This window comes from Passer domesticus, chromosome 12 (genome assembly GCF_036417665.1).
Source record: "Passer domesticus isolate bPasDom1 chromosome 12, bPasDom1.hap1, whole genome shotgun sequence".
Taxonomy (NCBI): domain Eukaryota; kingdom Metazoa; phylum Chordata; class Aves; order Passeriformes; family Passeridae; genus Passer; species Passer domesticus.
In genome coordinates, this window is record NC_087485.1 from 11,489,124 (window position 1) to 11,509,567 (window position 20,444).

Sequence of the window (20,444 nt, forward strand, 5' to 3'; positions counted from 1 at the left end):
CAAATGTCAGAAATTCTGAAGGTTGAGGCTTTTCAACTGATATTTTAAGTTGTTGCTGAGCAAAATTTTCATTTAAGTCAAATGAATGGGTCTGGTCCTTCAAATTTTCCCCTTGTAAACTTCCAGACAGCAGCCACATGACAGGGTCAAAATGTTCTTCAGGACAAATGCCTCTTCCAGAAACGGGAGAGTAAAGACAAAGGTGCTGAGAACTTCATTGCTCATGAATAACTCTGAATTTTGCTCTACAGAGGGAGGATATTGAAGAATTTTCACCACAGCTCAGGTTTTATCACATTGAGGACAGCACAGTATAACAGATTAAGCTACTGCAAGATGTGGTACAAGAAAACCTGCCTTTAGAAGGAGGATAAAATATAAGAAAGCTCAAGCAAATAATAGGGTTTTTCCGATTGAAAGTTATTTTTCCTTTTTTCATCCTATTTTTCAGGTTAAAGTCAGTGAGCAAAAACCATGTGCATTTGGTGGGCTGTTGTTCTGCAAAGATGAATGACAGAAGAAAGGCAAAAAATACAACAACAGCAGCATGGCACAGCAGAAACCAGCTCACTGGAGATGGTAGATGGACAGAACAGTATTAGTTATGCTTGATTTTATATTTTTGCCATTATTTTGCTCATTAAATATTTTAAAAAATCATTTGGATGATTGTACCAGTGAGACTGTATTTGCTATAAGATTTAAAGTATACCTTTGGATAATTTCAAATTGTTTTCTTCTTTATTTGACTGAATTTACCACACTGAAACTGAATCAAACCATTGATTTATAAGAAGTGTTTTATTCCTCATTCTAGATCTGTGCAGATCTAAGTTATAAACCAGAAAAACAGTAGAAAGTTGCACCTGTAATATTTTAGAGAAAACTGCTGTTCTGTGGAACTTTATGCTGTTTTTCTCTGGTCCTATTGAGTGCTTTGCAGAAGCTCATTTGGGAAATGTATTCTTTGATTTTGGTAATCAATTGATCAACATTTGAAGCTTTGCTCAGACACACAGCTATTGTGAAGAGCAGTTCTTTTGCATATCCATTTGATTGTGTTTGTGATGCTTGCTTTATTCAACTCTGCTCCAGGCAAATTAAAATGTACTGCTATATAATAAGTATGGGAAGGTTAGCATTCACAATTTAGGGATAAAACATTTTGACAGTTCCATTCTACATTTGCATTTAAAAATCGTAATGCATTTGATTAGAGCCTATGTTTATTGTAGGTTCTCTTGTAGGCATTGCTGCTGTGAGATTGTTACCTTTCAGGATTTGTTCTGGACTGGGTCTGTGGGGGAGCACAAAAGCCTGCTGCTTCCACAGGCATGTTATTTTCTGGTCCATGGCATGTCTCATTTTCTTTAATTTCTGATCAGGCTCCACCTGCACTGCTGCTGCTGAGTCATCTGTGTTTTTGTCTGAGATATTTTTGGTGCACAGAGTTAGGCAGGTACATGTACATTGTTCTGCCTTATATGCTTGCCATGCTCTTCAACTGGTCCCCAAAGTCTCAATTTTTGGGGCACTGTAGAATCCCCATGGGGACAGAGACAGGCATTGTCTGGGCAGGGACAAGAGATCCTGCCACTAAAACCATTGTCCTTGCTGGTGAACAGGTGATGTTCAAGCACAGCATGTGCACAGACAATGGGCAGCATTCTGAGCTCAGGAAAATGATCACTGACACAGGCTGATGTCTGAAGGATGGGTCACTAAAACTATCAGGATTCATTGCTCCTCTTTTATTTTATCTGTCAGCTTTCTGCATTAGGAATGTTCAGGGGGGATTCAAGTAACCTGATATAACATCTGCAACATTGCTATCACCAAGAAAACATTCATTCAGATAATAAGGCTGTCTCAAGATACACTGCCTCAAGAAACCATGTGTAAAAGAGACCAAGTGATAAAAAAACCTCCAAAAACTAACAAACATGCTGGCTATATAGTTCAGACTTTTCAAAGAGCAGAAATAAAGGAAAAAGGAGATATTGTAGGGTTTACAGGAAAATGTATTTGAGCTGAAGTAAGGCCTTCTCCCCGGTCTTTTAGCCAATCTCTAGAGACTTTGTGTAATTATTAGACTTCCCTTGGGAAGGATATGACTTAGGTAATACTGGAAATCTTGTACAGTGAATTCTCTGGGAGTCCCTTTCTACGTTATGCCCCATTACTCTGCCTCCAAAGCCCTGAAAACTCATTCACCCTCAAACTGCGATGAGTTGTCATTTTCCATGCCTTCCTTCACATTTGAGAGCTGTTTCTTCTGACTCAGCAGAGAAGGGATGGATTCTGGGAATTCAGAGATATTATGTGTATGAAGTCCTTTTCTGATTGTGAAGGGAATCCTCTCCGTGCACCCAGAATGAGTCTTGCACTGAAAAACATCAAAATCTGAATTATACAGAGGCTATGCAGCACTGTGGGTAAGTACTTTCGCCTTTCATGTCTTATTATGTTGTTAATTAGTTAATGTTTGTAAAGCACTTTGAAGATGAAAAGCCCTATATAAGTTCTAAGTGTTATTATCTCTAGAGACCTAGGTTCAATTCAAAGGTGCTTAATTACATATGCCATAAATTAGACTTAATGAGTTGTAGAATCATACATTTTATGCAATGCATGCAGATTTCTCAGCCAGCGCTGGGTCTTATGGTCTGCTGCAGTACTTTAAGTATTCAGAGGTGTTAAGAAAATTACACAAAAATAGACCAGATCATTCCTAATAATGATTTGATTGCACTTCAGTACTATTTGGGTCTTGGTGAAGCAAACGACTGGGATCTTTGCTCAGCTGTATCTAGGGATTTTCCAGTAACCAAATTGCTGAAGGTAACAGTTTTGGGGTTATTTTAATTCCGATATAGACATAATTCTCATTCATGCTTCTGTATTTTGGCTTAGCAGAAGGGTGCTGAGAGGTATTGGTATGACTGTTGTCCTTCCAGTAAGACCCTGAAATGTCCCATTAGAGGACCACTTCATGTTGGGTTACGTTCACAAGCACAAAAAAAGAATTTCCCATCTCTAGAGACACCACTGTGTAATTTGCAAGCCATTATGAGCAGAGGAGCCTGCAAAAAGGGGAAGCCACAGTTATAGGAAAATGTGGTTTCATTGGCTTTGCAGAGCTGAGAGTTTCCATGTTTTGTAACTTACATATTTTGTGGCCAGAAAGCTGCAGACTTTGCCCTGCTCTAGCCTCAGCAGCAGGGCAGATGTCCACAGTGAGCAGGCAGCTTCTCCTGGCTCTTGTCCAGCCAGCAGAGTTCAGAGGCACACAAACCAGCAGCATCACCCACCTGACCTAGAGGGGCTCCCATGTGTTCCTACAGCAGAATATATCCATTTTATCTTGGGCCTTCCACAGGCATATAGAGGGAGACAGGATTTATGCTGCATATAAATATGTTGGGAGTGATTGTGTTCATTCGTACAACCCAAGCAGATTGGAAAAACTAATTATTAGCAATTTGCTATGAGTGTCACTATCAGACTTACTTGAAAGTATTTATCCTGAAGTGAAAGTCATTTGATTTGGTTACTGTTTATTGTAAGCATATGCAGACTGTCTTCCAGGGAAAAAGTATTTTTGAGTGCTCCAGACAAGTGAAACTGGTGAGCCCGCAGTCCCAAGAAAGCATCTGTAACCGCAGCCAAAAGGGGAACAATGTTTCTGACATTCTTTCAAGACATGTGTTTGAAGCATGGGTTCCCATCACTTTCAGAGCCACTTGCAGGCCTTTTTCTTTATATAGATTTAGACAAGTCAGCGTGGGCCTTGATTCAGTGTGATAAATGCCTCTAGGATTTCTCCCTCCTCTGTTCTCTACTGTTATTTTAATGTTTGTTTTGAACAGAAATATGTTCCTTAAATGGGCCAGAGCACAGTTCGTGACAGCGTTTATCCTTACTTTTCCATATTCCCAAGAAATGGATCTAGTCTTACACCATAATTACTGGGGTGCATCTCTTTCAAAAACAAGATATGATTTTGATTTATACTTTTCATATAATGTAATAAAGAGGAACTTCACATGAATGCTGATTTGAGCTCCAAGCTGTGGTTAAATGTTTTAATAGTGCAGCAAACTTATCAACAAACCTTTCCTTCCTTACCCTTCCCCCTTCCCTTTTTACAATGAACAGATTTTTATCCGACTGGCTTGTGACTTGGGGATTTTTACAAGCAAGTTTAGGAACTTGTCAAGTATTTTAAAATTTCAGTCTGAAAACAAAACAGAAAAATCCCACAACTTAAAAGCCCAATATTTTATACAGTATCTACTAACTAGGTAAATTTTTTGTCTCACTGAAACACCTACAGGACTCTATTCTCTGACCTGATTATCAGCACTTAACTAGAAGGTACCAGTCTGATGCCTTTTTTAATACTCCAAGACACCATTTATACTGATATAACTCCCTGAGCTACCAAGTCAGTGGAACTGTTTCCAAATTCCTGTAGCCTTTTGTCAAAAGGTGATAAGAACTTTCATATTTGTTTTATTTAATCTTGGCTTTTCCAGCCTGTCTCCTTTCCTTCTCTGTTTCCAAGATGTCAGTGACTGACATACTCTGGCAGTGATATCGCTGTTGCTCAAACATGAGTGAAGAATCTCTCTGAGCAAGCAGAGCAGTCGTGACCTTGAGCAGCTGCACTGAAGTGCCTTTGGCAGAAACATCAGGCAGCAGGGACAGCTGTACTGCAGAGAGCACCTTGATACAGCCAGGCCTTCAAGGCTGGCCAAGACACCAATGGCTGGGAGGCTGCTCCTCCAGGAAATCTTCATGGGCTCAAGAAGCAGTAAATGTGCATGGAGAAACAACTTGGTAAGTTAACGTCCAGTACAGAATTCTGGTCACTTGGTGGTTGTGTCTGGTTGGGAGTTTTACAAAAACTAGCCATGCTTTTGGTTTGTGACTTCCTCACACATTTTCCTGTGTTAAGTCCCTAATTTAACAAAGCACTGACCTCTCTCCTCTGAAAATCTGTGGCTGTGGAAACATTGCCCCTGCAAGAGGTCTGGAAGACTTCTGGACCATTACTGCTTCTGACTTCCTCTCTCTGTAAGCAAAGAGTTATCACAGGTCAACTGCAGAGTGGAAAATGTGGCAGCAAATTGTGGGGTAAGCCCAGCTTTAATACTGATGTGTCTTTATACCACAATGGATGAAAATCATCCATGCCTCCTAACAGAATACGGTACAGATGCACGTGAATCATCACAAACTTGTTGGTGCCTGTTATTTCAGTGGGCCTGTGGATTTTTTTTGTCAGCAGACTTGAAAAGTGTACTACTGGTCTGCTGCATGGTTCTTGAATTCCTTTATCTCTACAGTCTTGTTGCAGAATGAAAGAAAATCAAATGCTAAAATTTAAAAAACAAAGTGCCTGGTCTGAGAGTATTAAGAATTAGATTTGCAGGTATTTAATTCCAAGAGTAACATTATGGCACCAAATATTTTAGTCTCATGCACACAATATGATGTACATATTACTTCAGCAAGAAGCTCTGTCCTTTGTGGATTAAGAGCATGCCTTCAGTTTAACCCTCAATTCAGTAAAACATTTCTATTCTGAATGATAGTTAAGTTTGAGACATGTCTGCAAATCCATTGTTTGATGTCTGAGGTTAATGAGGTTAACAACAGGCTGAAGTGTTGTCCTGGATCAGAGTTTGATTTGAAGATGTGTAGCAAAGTACATGTGCACACCAACATTTCTATTTTAAAGTTTCCTCAGGAAATAGGCAATGAATTTTTTTAATAAGTATTCATCAGAAAATCTGCTTTGACTATGTCTTTACAGTTGAGAATGAGCTTAGTTCTGCATTAGATGTTGGTTGAAATTTTGATTTAAGTAGGAGAACAGTCCATGGCTTTATGCATCTGTCAAGACAGATTTATGAATTAAGGTGGTAAAGTCACACTGTTGCCTGACAAAGGATATCAGAAAGCTGTTAGACTTGAAAATGAACCACTCTATAAAGCTGGAGTTTGTCATGGAAACATCATCACATCAACTAATTGGCGTTACTCATTCACCCTGTTAGAGTAATTATTTGTAATTGTTATTATTGTAGCATATGCCCGCCATTTAAGCAGTGCATATTTCTGGGAAGAGCTGGGTCATTCATGAGAGAAACTGAGAAATTGAGTTTAAAATGTCAAATCAGGCAGGCAGATGGAATTATTTCATTTGCTCTTAAACGAATTTATTATTTTTTCTCTTACTTCCTCATACAGGCAAACAGGGAAGAAAGCTAATACTACCTACTGGTTTCACAAGAAAAAAAGTCAGAAATACCATAACCACTAAAAGACATCTTGAATAAAGAAACACTTTACTTTGGTGGACCCAGTCTTCAGGGGTGCATTCAGTTTCTGTGACACAGGTACCTGTGAGCCAGCAAGGCACACTCAGGTGAGCTGTGAGCTTTGGCCCTGTGTCACTGAGAAAGGTAGAAATGGCCCTTCAGTCATCAATGAGCAAAGAGTAAATCCACAGATAACCTGTGTATGGACCCTTCTGCTAGCAGAAAAACCCAGGGTATTTACAGAAAATCTATTGCAGTTGTTTTTGTCTTGCATTGATAATGGGACTCATACTGCTGTGATTTAACAGTCAGAATTAAAAAATAATCAAAACTTGCAGTTGCTTCATCTAGATTTCTGGGAGGAACCATTGAAACTTTGCTCAGAATTACCCACAATTATGAAAAAATGCTCTTTTGTTCTTACATTAATTTGCTTACAGATGGATTTATAATATCCTTTAAAAAAATTGATGTTACACCCATCTGCATGTGCTTAAGCTCAGTCTGCTAAAATGTTTTCATGACGAAAGCTACTACTATTGTTTGCCTGCACAATACGAAAGGAAATAAAATGAAGGGTTCAGAATGGACTGTTGCAAATCAAGACTTCAAAATCTCAGTTGAACTGCTTTTTGTTCAGTATCTTTTATTACAAGAAGAGGCACTTATCACAGATATTTGGGATATTTGGCAGTAAAACCGTAATACTGAATGTTCAGATGATGATGAAGAAGCATTATTGTCTTCCAATGCCACTAAAGTCGAAGTTTCCATTTACATCAATTTTTAAAAATTGGGGTGTTTGCTTCTTTTTCCACAAAGATCTCAAAGAGAAAAGTTAAGCTTATTAGTCTGAATGTGGCATTTAATATGCTGATGTTAAGAACATACATAAAGCCAAGAGCTCTTGGCTAGGCATTTTGACTCATTAAAGGAGAAATAAATGTCAAAATGAAGAAGGTAAAATTGTAATACAAAATTTATTAATAAAACACTCTGAAGAAACTGCCTGTTATTTGCTACTAAAGGAGTCAATATACATTTCTGTAATGAACAAAAAAGGTTATCTGTAAGAAAATATTCTGTTCCCTTGTTTACATTGAAGAAATTGTATATCAAGTATAGAGAAATGCTCCTTCATTGTTCCAATCATAAGATCAGTGTCCAGTGAATAGCAATTCATGTAGTCCTATGTTCTGACATCCTAGGTCCAATCAACTTATGGAAAGGGATGGAAAGAGCTTTTTAAATGTCACAGAGAGGTGGCAGCCTGCAAAAAGCTAATTAAAGACTGTTTAAAAATTGTGTTCCTTAGGATCTTTCACTTGAAAACAAGCTCAATTGGAAAAAAAATAGACTAAGAGGGTGCTGATGTCACTGCAGCAGCAGTAGTCCAAGTGTCGATTGTATATTGCTTAAATGATTCGGATACTTTGATATGGTTTGGCAAATGAAAACCTTCTTTTACTATAAGTCATTTTTAGCATCTGGATTTGCATTCATGTATTATATCTGTTATATTAATTACATCTATTTTCACAGGTATAGACAGACGTACCCCAGTCGTGTGGCACCCATGAATAGATCCAGTGAGCCTGTGCAGCTGTGTTTTGATCAGCAGAGAGGTTTCCTGGCATCCGAGAACTGAAATCACCTTGTGGCTATGACAAGCACATCTAAGTATGTAGCAAGTGAAAATCAAGGGTTTTGGTAAGGAAGAAGTAAGGGCACATACCACAGAAAATTAAAAGTAAAATAACCTTTAATAATTGCAACAATGCAAACCTCATTCTGTGTATTGCTCTAAATTGGCACTTAGCCATCCATCATTTGCTGGCTCATAAAGCTGATTTGTGCTCTTCCCTCCCCTCCCTGTTTGGAGGAGCTGCTGGCCTCTTTTCACCACTCCTTTCCCATAGGCACACAACTGGGACCCAAACACTCTTTTGTCTTTTCCTCTGGAACTCTGCTTTGTGACACATGGGGAAAGGGGGAGCTGTGAGCAGCTTGCTTTCTTCTTCATTGTGTAATGCCACTTATAAACTCTGTCGATAGACACTTGGGAGGTGTCTAAAATGTTAGACAAGGAAACAGGTATCATTCAGAGGAAACCTGACCTTGATTGAATAGGGTCAAAATGCCTCAACCACCTCTTTCATTTGAAACTCCTCATTTACAGACTCAGACTTCTTTCATTGTGGCTTAGAGTTGACATATATGTGTGGGGTCTGTGTTAGTCTGAAAAATAAGAAGTGTTAAGGAAACTTCCCAGCGTGACCACTTGGGAGACCCCCGGGCAGCCACACTGCCAAGGACAGAGACTGTCCCTGCTGCCACCGAAGGCCCTTCCCAGCAGCAGCCGCAGTGACCTGGAGGGTCTCACTCCCTGCACACCCCACTCCCAGTCCCACCAGGTTTCCTCCCCAGGTTTCCCCCAGCAGAGTCTCAGATGTCTCTTTCCATAACACCACTTCTTCCCAGCGCGGTGACACAGGAGCAGCCCGAGCTGGCACCTCCGAAGAGGACACCAGCCAAGAAACCCCAGGTCTTTTATACCTTCTATACCTTCTATACCTTCTATACCTTTTACACCTTTTATATCTTTTATACCTTTTATACCTTTTATCCTCTCCCCTTCTCTCCCAAGGCAAGTCTCGCTCTTCAGCTCCCTCCCCGCTCTCCCTGCCCATCATCTTGCTGGAGTCACCCGTCCACTTTGTTACCCAAAAGATCGGCGATTCCCGGCTCCTGCTGTGTCTCTCAGTGTCCATTCACCTGGCTGGCATCCCCCATCTTCATGCCTTTGTTATCCCAAGGGCTGGCACTTCACGGCCTCTTGTCTCGGGCTCCCACCCACAGCTCGATCTGCATCTCAATCTCCAGTTTGTGAGCCGGGCTACCTGGACCAGCAGCACTCCTCAGCAGCTGTCCATCTGGATTTAGGGAATTCTGGGATTAAACAAACTGTGTAGAAAACACACAATTTCTATCACCTCAAAAGGTTGTAACACCAAATTGTGGAGATTACAAAAATTTATTTTCAGGAATCCTGTTTGGGCATCCCCAGGTATTAGCATCTAGCAGTTCAAGCTCCAGCTTCCTAATTCCCAGGTCTATTTGTATATGTTAATTAAGCTCCCGAGGAACCAAAAAAAAAAAAAAAAAAAAGGGACCGAGCTCTAAATTATGTGTCTAAAAGTTTGAATTTTCCTCCTGACATTTAGAAATCTACGGCTATAAGCCACCAAAGGCTTTTGAACAAAATATTTGTGGTTATTTGCAGACTTGGTCACTACAGATATTCTTGAGCTTCCTGGTACACTATTTTTTCTCAAGTCCTTTTTGCTGAGTGTTGTAAGAATGATTTACCAAAACAGTTGATGAAGGTTCACATAGAATGTATTCCAAGTATTTGTTTCCTATGTTATGCACCTCTTTCAACCTGATTTTGTTTTGTTGTTATGGAAAACCCTTCTAATGAAAGATATTTGACCCAGGAAAACATTAGCCAACCAACAAAGTTTAGAGCTTTCAAGTAATTCTCAGTATTTTTGTTTCAATATTTTGGAACAACATCTTTCTCCCTGACCAAAACCACAGATGGTACAGGCCTCACTTTCTCATCACTAAGGATAATTTATATCACACCAGCAGTAAAAAGGGACCTTCAAAAAGTGTAGATGTAATTAGAAGCCCTTTACTATCCTTTCACACTATTGGAGCAGCAGACAGGAATCATTAGCTTATGTCCTTATCCCTTCTGTTTCTTTGCTGGGAAGTGCTTCCACTGGGGTGGTGTAGGTTGGGAACTGGCGATTCCTCCTCTCCTGTTCCTGAGCTGCTGAAGAACAGTCACATCAACACACTCAGCACAAGAGCGTTTCTTCACATTTATCTTAGCTTAGCACTTTCCTTTATTTAACTGTCTCTGATCTGACTATATCTGATCATTCCTCCATCTCATTTTCACTTAACCTTTTGCCCTCTACACAGACTAAGCATCCTATCAGATATCTCCCAAGGGACCTTCTTGTCCCCCCACTCCCCCTTTTTCCACTCTTTCTCCAATTTAGGTGCTTTATGCCACTCCTGCTAATTTACCTGATTACATGGAAGGAGCTGTAGATCTTTTTATAATTGCTGTTTTACTTAAAACATTGATTCTTCAGCTCATGTCTGTTTTCAGGTCATCACACCTCACTGGAGGTTTCCCTGACTTAATGAGCAATTCTGAAACCATACGAAGTACCAGAAGATGGGGGTCAGTGTACATTCTGATATTTGAAAGCCACTCCATAGCGTCCACAAGAGGATTCTTGGCACCTGCCTAGTTAAACTGAATGTCTAATGTTATCTCTCCAGGCAAGTAAGATTCTGGCAATCACTGCAGTCCTATTTCACTCCTTTTCAGTCTTTTTGACACCAACACATTAATTCTCCCAAGCTCCTTTGGCAGCTGTAAGAAGTTCTCTCTTTATTTTTTTTAATATGATTGATAATATTGAATATTTCTTTTAACCTTTCACTGCCATTCCTGGGCTAGGTGATAGTTTTTGTGTTGGGATGTTAATCTCCAGCACACAGTAGCACATCTTCCAATCACTTACTCATTATGGAGTTCATTTGTAAAGTGCTGCTGCTTAAATTATGACTGCCTGTGAAGCCCCACCTACCACTGACCATCCAACATTCCCACTGTCAAAGGTCACATAAAGAAAATCATTGCTCCATACAGAAAATCCTTCTAGTTAAACACAAGGAATGGCAGTCCTTGCACAAAATTTGTCTATATGGTTTCATGTGATGCACTGGAAAGGGTGCAAATAAAGCAGGTTCTCTGGTTCAATGCAGGAAGTGGCCCAACAAAATGTAGTGGCAAAAAATTTCATAATTTTCTTCACTTTCAATTTGTTGGGGAAAAAAATAGAAAGGTTGTCTGAGGAGACACAAATATGTAAAAACAAAAAGACCTCCCAGGATGACTTGAAATATGTTCAAATTACACATCTACTCCCTGCTCCCTAGAACCCAGTAAATATTTCTTTGGCCCTACAAAGTATTTTAGTCTGAACCCAGGAAACCTCAACTTGACCTTGAAAACAAGATTCCTCAGTATTCAAAGTAAATGTCCCAGCCACATTACTGGAGGAGTTGCACTTTTCTGATTGAACATATAAAACTTGTCTCTTTTGGCAAATGGGGTAGATTATACTGCAGGGAACTGGTTGTTTTCCCAATTAGCTGACCACAGGCACTTTCAAACTCTCTTTCTCATCTTCTACACCTCAGTACAATGCTGGTGGCAAGGTTAAAATATCTGGTTTGGGCCGGTAGGGGCAGGGTTAAGCCAGTGAGAAGCAGCAGAGCCTGTCTCAGTGGAGATACACTGACCTACCGTGCTGAGTGAGCAGCCAGAGCATCTCTCTACAGAGATTTTGTTTTGTCTTCTTCTCAGGTTGTAGTGGATGGTTTAACAGCACTTATGCTGTAACATCCTTCCAGCATACCTTGAATCCCATCTGAGATTTTAGATTGAATATGTCTGGATTTGATCAGTTTTATCAGTTTATTTTCCTCTGATGTTTTTCTCCTCTGCCAGCTGCATTAACTCTTCTTTCACCCAAGACTCACTCTATGGTAAGTGTAATGAAAATACTCTTTTGAAACACTTTGACATCATCTTCTGACATCTGCCTCATATTCAGGCATAAATTTCCCAGGTCTGGTTATCAGTCCTCTGTAGAAAAGTGCAAGCACGTGTTCCACATGGAGTGTAAAAGGACAACAAAGGTCTCAAATTCCTCTTCTGATGACTGGTCGATGTTTATCAACCAATGTTGAAGATCTCTGTGAGCACAGCCTTCCTTTAATGTCATAGCTCACATATAGCTGCCTTTTGTCCAACAGTCTTATATAAAACACACCAAAATAATAAAGATGGACACTTTGATTGGCATCTACCATATTAATTGAATTAAACCTGGCTTTAATTCTAACAAAAAAAAATGCAGTATTGAGTGTTATATAAAATAAAGTGATGCTTTTTCAAAATTAGCCTTTCCATTTTTGCTTCAGCTTGAGTTTCTCTCTTGAGGCCAAGCACACATGTTGAAATGCTCTCAACTAGAGTTTCACAGAGGCTTCTGGTTCAGGGCACCAGTGCAGGCACCCAGCTGCCCAAGCTGTGGCCCTTGCACCCTCCCCAGGTCCTGCTGACTCCTGGGTGTGCTCATGGTTTCATTAGGTTGCAAGTTGTAGCCACGTGGTGCAGATTTAAGAGCTCTGTGTAGCTCAGGTAATATCCACACATCTGAGAAGGACAGTGCTGCTATCCAAACAGAATGAACCTTTGAACTTTGTTAGGCTTTTAATATGACATTAAGCCTCAGATTTATAAAACCAAACCAGAACAAAACAAAAGCGTGCTTGCTTTCATTCTGTGTTCTGATTTTACACTGGATTGTCAGCAAAGCAGACCTTTTACCTATAAACAGATGGCACACAATTCTGTGGGATTTTCCCACATTTGATGAACACACATCAAGTCCATTTACATGAGCATGGAAAATATTAAAATGACTACCAGGTCGGTATAGTGTAAGACACCTGGAGCACATTGCTGCCAGCAAGCTTCTGAGGTGGGGATATTCTGGCACACAGTCACGGTTCTGGGGACTGGGCCATTTTTGACTCAGGTTATTGCATCTTTTGACACCTAAAGACATGTTCACCTCTGACCCAGAAACATCTGCAACGTCAAACTATAAAAACGGGAATGGAAATGTAGCCTTTTTTTCCCCTTACTGTTATTTTTATTTTCTATTGAAAAGAGTTTTAAAAGGTCTATGAAATGTAAAATTGCTTTTTTTGCCATAGTTGCAAAACTCATTTCAATTTTTATCTGAGATGCACTTGTAGCAAATTTCCAGATTTGGAAAACTAATGCAATAACCCACTCTGAGGTCCAGAGTATGAGCAGGGCCTGGGCTGCATCTCTGAGGCAAACAGGGGGGACTGTGACCATGCTCAGCCTTGTCCCCATTCCCATCTTTCACCCCCACTTTTTCCCAACAGTTTATATTGCTTGCAAAGTTCTTGTACATTCTGGCTTTGCTTCCTAAAATAGCTCTGGCTGATTCGAAATCACCACTTTTGCTCCTTTCTGTGCAGGTAGAATTGATAATCAGCTGGGCCATTACTGCTGCTCCTCTGACTTGGCCCAAGGTCAGAGCACCAGCACTCCTGGTGACTGCACCAGGGGCTGCAGGTTCTTAAACTGCACACTAGCACCAATTGGAGTCTCCCTTTCACATCTCTTTTTTCTCCCTGCAATTTCTACGCAAAGATTTTATTCCTTTTTTGCTTAATTTTGCCTAGTAATTTTTGGCCCTAAAAACTGAGCTGGGACCTTTCTGAGTGTCAGTTTTCCCTCCTGCAGAATGAATTGTGTGGTTAGGAAAATGGGACTATCTTTGAATGAATAGCACTGTGAAAATCCCCAGAATTACTATAGTCAATTTTTTGTTTCATTTAACATTAGAGGTAGAATATAGGGCAGAGTAACATACTATCTTGATGGATAAGTTGTTGCTGTGATTGAGTTTGCCAAAATTAACATATTTCCTATTGGAAAACAACAACAATGGGGGAGGGGAAAAAAAGGCTCAACCAAGGAAAAAAAACTTTGGAAAAGTTTCTCTTTTCTAGTACAGGCATTTTATGTTAGAGCCTTAGAGCTGATTCTGTCTCTCCCAAGTTATAAACCCTTATGGATGCACCATAAAGATGTCCACCTAATGCAGAGAAAAGCAGATTAATTGATCACAGTAATATATTCTTATCCACTGAATAAGAGCATTCCACACATTGTTTCTTGTTTTGTTTCTGGCTTGTAAATCTTCATTGTAGGATACAAATGAAAATGACCCAAATATGTATTATTTATGAATAGGACTCTCAGATATTATGCTTTAGATTGATTGTGTTAGACAGGATATAACAGAAGCACAATAAGTCAATGAAAAATAAAAAGCAGAAAAAATGTTTCATGCTAAAAATGTAGTTCTAGTGACATCTCTTATATAAAGGACATTTCCAACACATTGACATTTATATTTATCATGGCTGTGCGTGTGATTTACAGTTGTCTAAGGTACTGAATACCAGGAATATCCATGCACATACACACCCCTTTGAATGATGGCAAGACACAGACTGCTGCATTGCCCCTTATACAGCAAGCTTTTCCTCCCCTTTTTATTTTTCTTCTCTAGCTTCAGGGACGCAGGGGAAGCAGTAGATCAATAGGGTGTCTTGACTGAAGTTGCCTGCAGCACTTCCATTTCTCAGACTGGACACTGATGCTAACTATCAATAGCAATAAGAGGCTGTCTCAGACAGAATTAAGGCTCCTTCTTCTGCATGGTTGTCTGGTGCTTACTGATAAACATCTTGTGCACAGGATTGCAACAAATAAACCATTTCAAGTGTGCAAACTAGCCACTGTCATTCCTCCTATTGATACTTGCTGTGGGCTGAAGGGACTGCTACTTATTTTCATACAGCTGATAACATGTTAGATAAGGATACAGATGGATAATAGTACAAAGGCATAATGCTATAAAGTGTAGAAAAATCATTGATGAAATTCTCTCTGCTCTGTAGAAGCCCTGAGACAACAAAAGACAAAAATATTGACTTATGTTCAAACTACTTAAGAGAAGCTACAGCTAAATTTAACTATTTATTAACCTCTGGTTTTTAGGTAATGTTAAAGATATCATGCCAAGCTATTTTATTCAGATATTTTTCATTTATCAGTCCTGAATTTGCTAGTCCATTCTGGAAATAAAAGTCACCAGGGGCTGGATGCAGGTATTATATAGATGGGGAGGTGTTGGGGAGCCTCATTCACTTGTCATTTGGCCTGAGCTATACACCACACTAGCAGTTGCTAATTTTGGAATAACTGAGCCACTTTACCCTCCCTCCCTGCAAACAATCAATTTCTCAACTGATCTATATCTCTGTAGTGCATTCCTGGGTTTCAGCCTGAATAAGGATGAAGAATCAGGTTCATACCCACCCACATGAAATCACCATTAAAATACCATGGCTGAGATCTTCTTGGTGGTAAGTCCTGAAAACCCTGCCTAAATCAGATACCCAGTGGAGTTATGCCAATTTGCCAATGAAGAGCTCACATGCTAATTGGGGTTTATTTTTCTTTTAATTTTGCTTTAAACTGACTAGGGCAAGGGAAGTGGTTCAGATGCTCTGCTGTAAAATCAACAGAGCCTTATTTCATATCCCCCCTCTGTGGAGCTCTAACCATTTACAGGAGCAAACAATTTGGCTCTGAGACATCTCCAGTTTTATATGGTGTGGGCTTTTCAGATGAGGAGGTTTGTTTTCAGAGGGAAATTTCAGTGATATGTTTTGAGTTTCAGACCATCTCAAACAAAATGTATCATGTAACATTGTCTTCTTTCCTAACAATGTTTTATATTAAATTTAACAAAGGCTAATGTATTTTATAGGATGAGATTATTCTAAAGATAGTTCTGTTGTTCCTAAATGCTTAAATTAAGATGGTTGATGAGAAAATAAATCAAAGCTTCCAAGACTTTAGGGATACCAGTTATGAGTAGCAAAAATATTTGCATAAGAAGATTCCTGAGTATGTCAATGAATACATGTATTCATTCAAAAGTGAAATAAAATGTTAACTGGAATTTAATTTGGGAGAAGAAAGAAGCAAAAAGAACATACTACAACTCATAGAATAATTACTGATATAGATATTTTCACTCTTTTTTTTTTCCTCTGTACCATGTGCTGCAGTCAGACTTGCCTACCACACATGAGCACTTTGGGGGTGGAATAGTTAATGTCTGTCAACTGCTCAGAATCACTGCTGTTATTAATTGTCCTCCAGTATAGAACATGTACATTTTACATTAATACCCCGACTAGCAAGACAGAGCATGCAGTTTCTAGCTGGGGAAGCTGGAATTTCAGAAATAGCTTGGCTCTTCACTTTGATTACTTTCTGACTGGAGAGTTGGAGTCAAGCTAATTCATTTTGTAAACATTGCTGGTCATTCATGTACAGTGCATGGCATGAATCAGGGCTGGACACTCAGGCGGGTGCAAGTTCAAAAGTCCAGATGGAAATTCCTGTTCCACTGCACACGGAACAATCCATGCACAAAGAAGGATCATACATGTACTCAGTCAAAATTCCCAGCCCTCAAAAAGGGAAGGTTTCCTTAAGAACGGTGAAAAGACAAGGGCCCTCACTATTTGCTGATGAGCAATCCACCCCTTGCACCCTAACAGTCAGCTTTCAACAAATATTTATACAGCTCAGGGATACAGCTATAGCTGCAACATTTCAGCACAAATATTAGGCCACAACCTCAGCTCGTCTGAATTGGCCTCAGTGGCATTACAGTGATTTACAATAGCTGAGCTTCTCCCTCCTTTCATTTTTTTCCTCAGTGTGTCTGACACATTACGCCCTACATGCTTCTTTCAGATGAAGAGTGTATTCATTTTAAAGTAAAAAATCATTTTAAACCAAGGTCTTCATCATACTAAGATTCGTCCCAAATTTTAAGAGGCCCTCAGCAAAAAAAGATCTGTTACAAAGGTGACTGTGAATTTTCTGTAGCACAGCAGTACTCAGTTGAGTTGGGGGTAGTAAGGCAGAAAGTCATTCAAAAAAATTGATTCTTTTGTTAAAAAAAATATATTACAGATATATATATATACACACACACACATAGAAACATAAAATCTGCTTTTACTGCTCCCACTGAAGAACTCCATTGTGTGTGTAGGTTTAACAGCAGTTACAGAGAGATGTAAGTACACAGCTGTGTATTATAATATTTGTTTCTAAATGTCACTAAGCCAGAATTCTTCAAAAATATATGAAGTCTTAATTTTTCCCCAGTTTTTCAAAACAGAAAACATTAGTAAAGCAGTATTTTTTTTCCAGTGTGACTTGAAGCTGGAGACAGAGAAATGGATTATATTACATATTTTCTACACAGGCTGAGGGATTAATTTAAATGATTCCCCTAAATCAAAATAACTAGACTTTTTGGCAGCCTTTGAAGTTTAATGAATGTTTATTCTTGCCATCAAGTGTAGGTTTTGGGACACCCTGCAGGACCTCTTAAACAAGATATCAAAAGCTATTTATATAAAATAAGCAAGCCAAAGATGTTTTTATTAACATTTTAAAGAAAATGCAAGAATTTCAAAACAGTGGATATTTTGGCTTAAAAATTTTAAGTTAAAGATAGAGAATTGTGCTGTCAATGTCTACAGCTTAGGGTTTAAACATTAACTACAATTCTGATGATTTCAAAAGTAGACATGATATAGAACAGGTCTGTTCTGTAGTTGTGTGCTGTCCTAAGTCTGGTTTCCACTCTTTTAGGGACACAGAAAAGCTGCTGTTCTCTTATCTTTCACAATACATTTGGCATTCCTTTCAAATGTCTCTTATCAAAGTTGACAACAAGTACCTATTACTTACAGACATTTCAATGTGGGTTTTCTGTAGAGGAAAATTAAATCAGGTCATGAGATGTAATAAACCAGACACAGGATTTCCAAATACATTCTATTTCTTTTATGGTTAATACTTTTTGAAGTGCACTACTGAAAAGCTGCATAAATGTAAAACCTGGTTTGCCTCTGATGACTGTGATTGATTAAAACAGTAGGTAATGTTCTTGGAGATATTTAGCTTCTGATAACTCAGCCATACAGACATTCTCTGATTTTTTTTTTTTTTCTGGAGGGCCATTTTCACATGTACAAAAAACCCTTGAAAACTAGATATTTTTTATATCTAAAATTCACAGCATGTCTTGCTGTTAAATTGCCACCTTAGAGGCCTTTTTTAAATTTCATTGAAAATGCATATTAAATCAAAGTGATAGACACATGTAATGTAAAATGTCTGTCAACAATTAGAATCCCATTTGGAAGTTTGTAAAGCATAACAATTTAAAATGAATTTAAATTGAGAAGGAAAGTTTTTAGATTGAGAAGTAAAGTTTTAGTCTGCAGTATCACAATTTTGTTCAGAACAAATCCAGATTTTTTTTCTCTTTTCTGAGGAAAGAGAAAGGAAGGAGCCAGAGCTTCTAATGTCATTAGTTCACTCTTGTGTGTCAGTCAAGCAATTTCATTCTTTCAGCAATAAAGTCCAAATTATATTGATTATTTGATTTTGAAAGATATAATAAGTCATCAAGCATGTGAATAAAATAGTTCCATGTAAAATCATGTTGCCCTGTCATGGACTCATAGAATGGCTGGGAGAGACCTCACAAGAACATCTGATCCAAGCTTTCATTTTCCAGGAACCTAGAACACATTGCAACTGAGCCACTTGATGAATTTGTGCTCTATGCATTGAAAAGTGCTACTGGTTTTATTTGGATGGACTAAATCCCTATCCAGCAACACCACATGGCTTGCAAAAGATGTTTCTAGGGAAACTTTACAAAATATCCTTTGTATTCTTCTAAGATTTTACAAGCTTTGCACACAAACCTCCTGATCGTGAAACCATGGGACCCACAGGCCAAACAGACCAGGGGCACACTGAGGCCAAGTGCCTCCAAGGCAGTTTTGGCCCCTGACTTTGTGGCCACACCACTGAGGACTTGCCTACCTAAAGGGGGCTGGGACTGTCAGTTAAAAGGGTACAAATTTTGGGATGACACCTGGATTTTCCAAAAATCTTAACCCTAAAAAAATCTGGGGTTAAATTAGGGTTTATGGCTAATATTTATTGAATCAGTGTAAACATGTACAATATGGTTTGCTATAAAATGAAAGTATTTTCAATTAAGTTCAAATTTTGTAGTTTTTTTTTTCCCAGTTTTACGACATGCACATTTCCAAGCAGCATCCAACAATGTCAGCTTTCTACACTGGAATTAATATAATCTTGTCGATATGTGCCAATGCTTCAGGTGCAGAATGTTGTATTCTCTGTGGTGGTATATAACTCCTTAAAAGCAGATACACTTCCAGGACAGATATGTTTTGTGTAATTTGTCCAGATTAAATTCTGGCTGTTTCCAGACATTCCATTTATCACTTTGCTTGATTTTATGAGAATGACAATAAGAAAGCAGAATACTAAGAAATCCAAAGTATATTGTACAGTTAATTTCTGGACAGAGAGTCAACCTCTTGAGAACTTTACATAGTGTGTTATTGGTTACAATTTCTGCAAAAATTATAGTGTGACATCACAAAAAAATTGATGCAAATTACCAGTAACAGTTTTTGTCTTTGGTTTTTTAGTATTTTTATTGTCTTTGAGTAATCCCCTTGAAGAGCCAAGATTACCTGTGATTAGCAGATTTGGACAGGTGGTTTAAAGGGCTGTACTCCTAAAATGTCACAGAAGTTTTGCTTTGAGAAGCAGTGAGTGCTTTCCCAGTCAGCAGCAAGCAGTTCCTGCAGGCTCCCCTGAATGTGGCAACCAGCACCCGTTACCGGATTTCGTTGCTCTAGGCAAAACATTAAAGGTAGGCCCCTCACAAGGCACAGTCTCTAGCACCAGAAAGTGTTACTGAACATTCTGCAGCCCTGGGCAGCTGCTGCTCTGGGGGCTGGTGGTGGCAGTGCTGGCCCGGGATGCAGATGTACCTGTCTCTCCCCCCTCAGGCTCACATCCATCTTGCTTTTTACCTTTGCACTGGCTTTAATTATTGCTTCTGCTCAGTATGAGCATCGCTGGACATGGGCAGGTCTTGTCCCACTGTAGAGCCATCTGTCAGCAGTGGGGCAAAGGAGTAGCAGGTCTGGCAGCCCTTTGAGAGCAGCGCTGCCCGAAACTGAATTTTGCTATTTGAAAATGGTAGGAGTGAAACAAAAAGTGAATGATTCTGCTTGCACAGAGTGAGTACAGCAATGTTATTGTGTTGTGAGATTATATGTACAGTGTTGGAGAGGACAGTACTGAAGCTGGAGGAGGGAATGGGCCATATTTATCCTTTCTTTAATTCCACTTAATTCAGTGCATTTACAATGCATTTGGCTCTGTGTTTCCATTAAAGTGTTATTCTTATGTAT

General features: G+C 39.1%; 1 long non-coding RNA gene across 1 annotated transcript; it reads right to left on the minus strand.

Annotated features, from left to right (window-relative positions):
• Positions 1 to 458: 458 nt before the first annotated feature.
• LOC135279149 (uncharacterized) lies at positions 459 to 8,002 on the minus strand. The gene is made up of 3 exons (XR_010346473.1): positions 7,888 to 8,002; positions 4,985 to 5,077; positions 459 to 2,386 (listed from the first exon to the last, which is right to left on the minus strand). It is a non-coding gene; the product is annotated as an uncharacterized LOC135279149 (long non-coding RNA).
• Between the last annotated feature and the right edge of the window lie 12,442 nt (positions 8,003 to 20,444).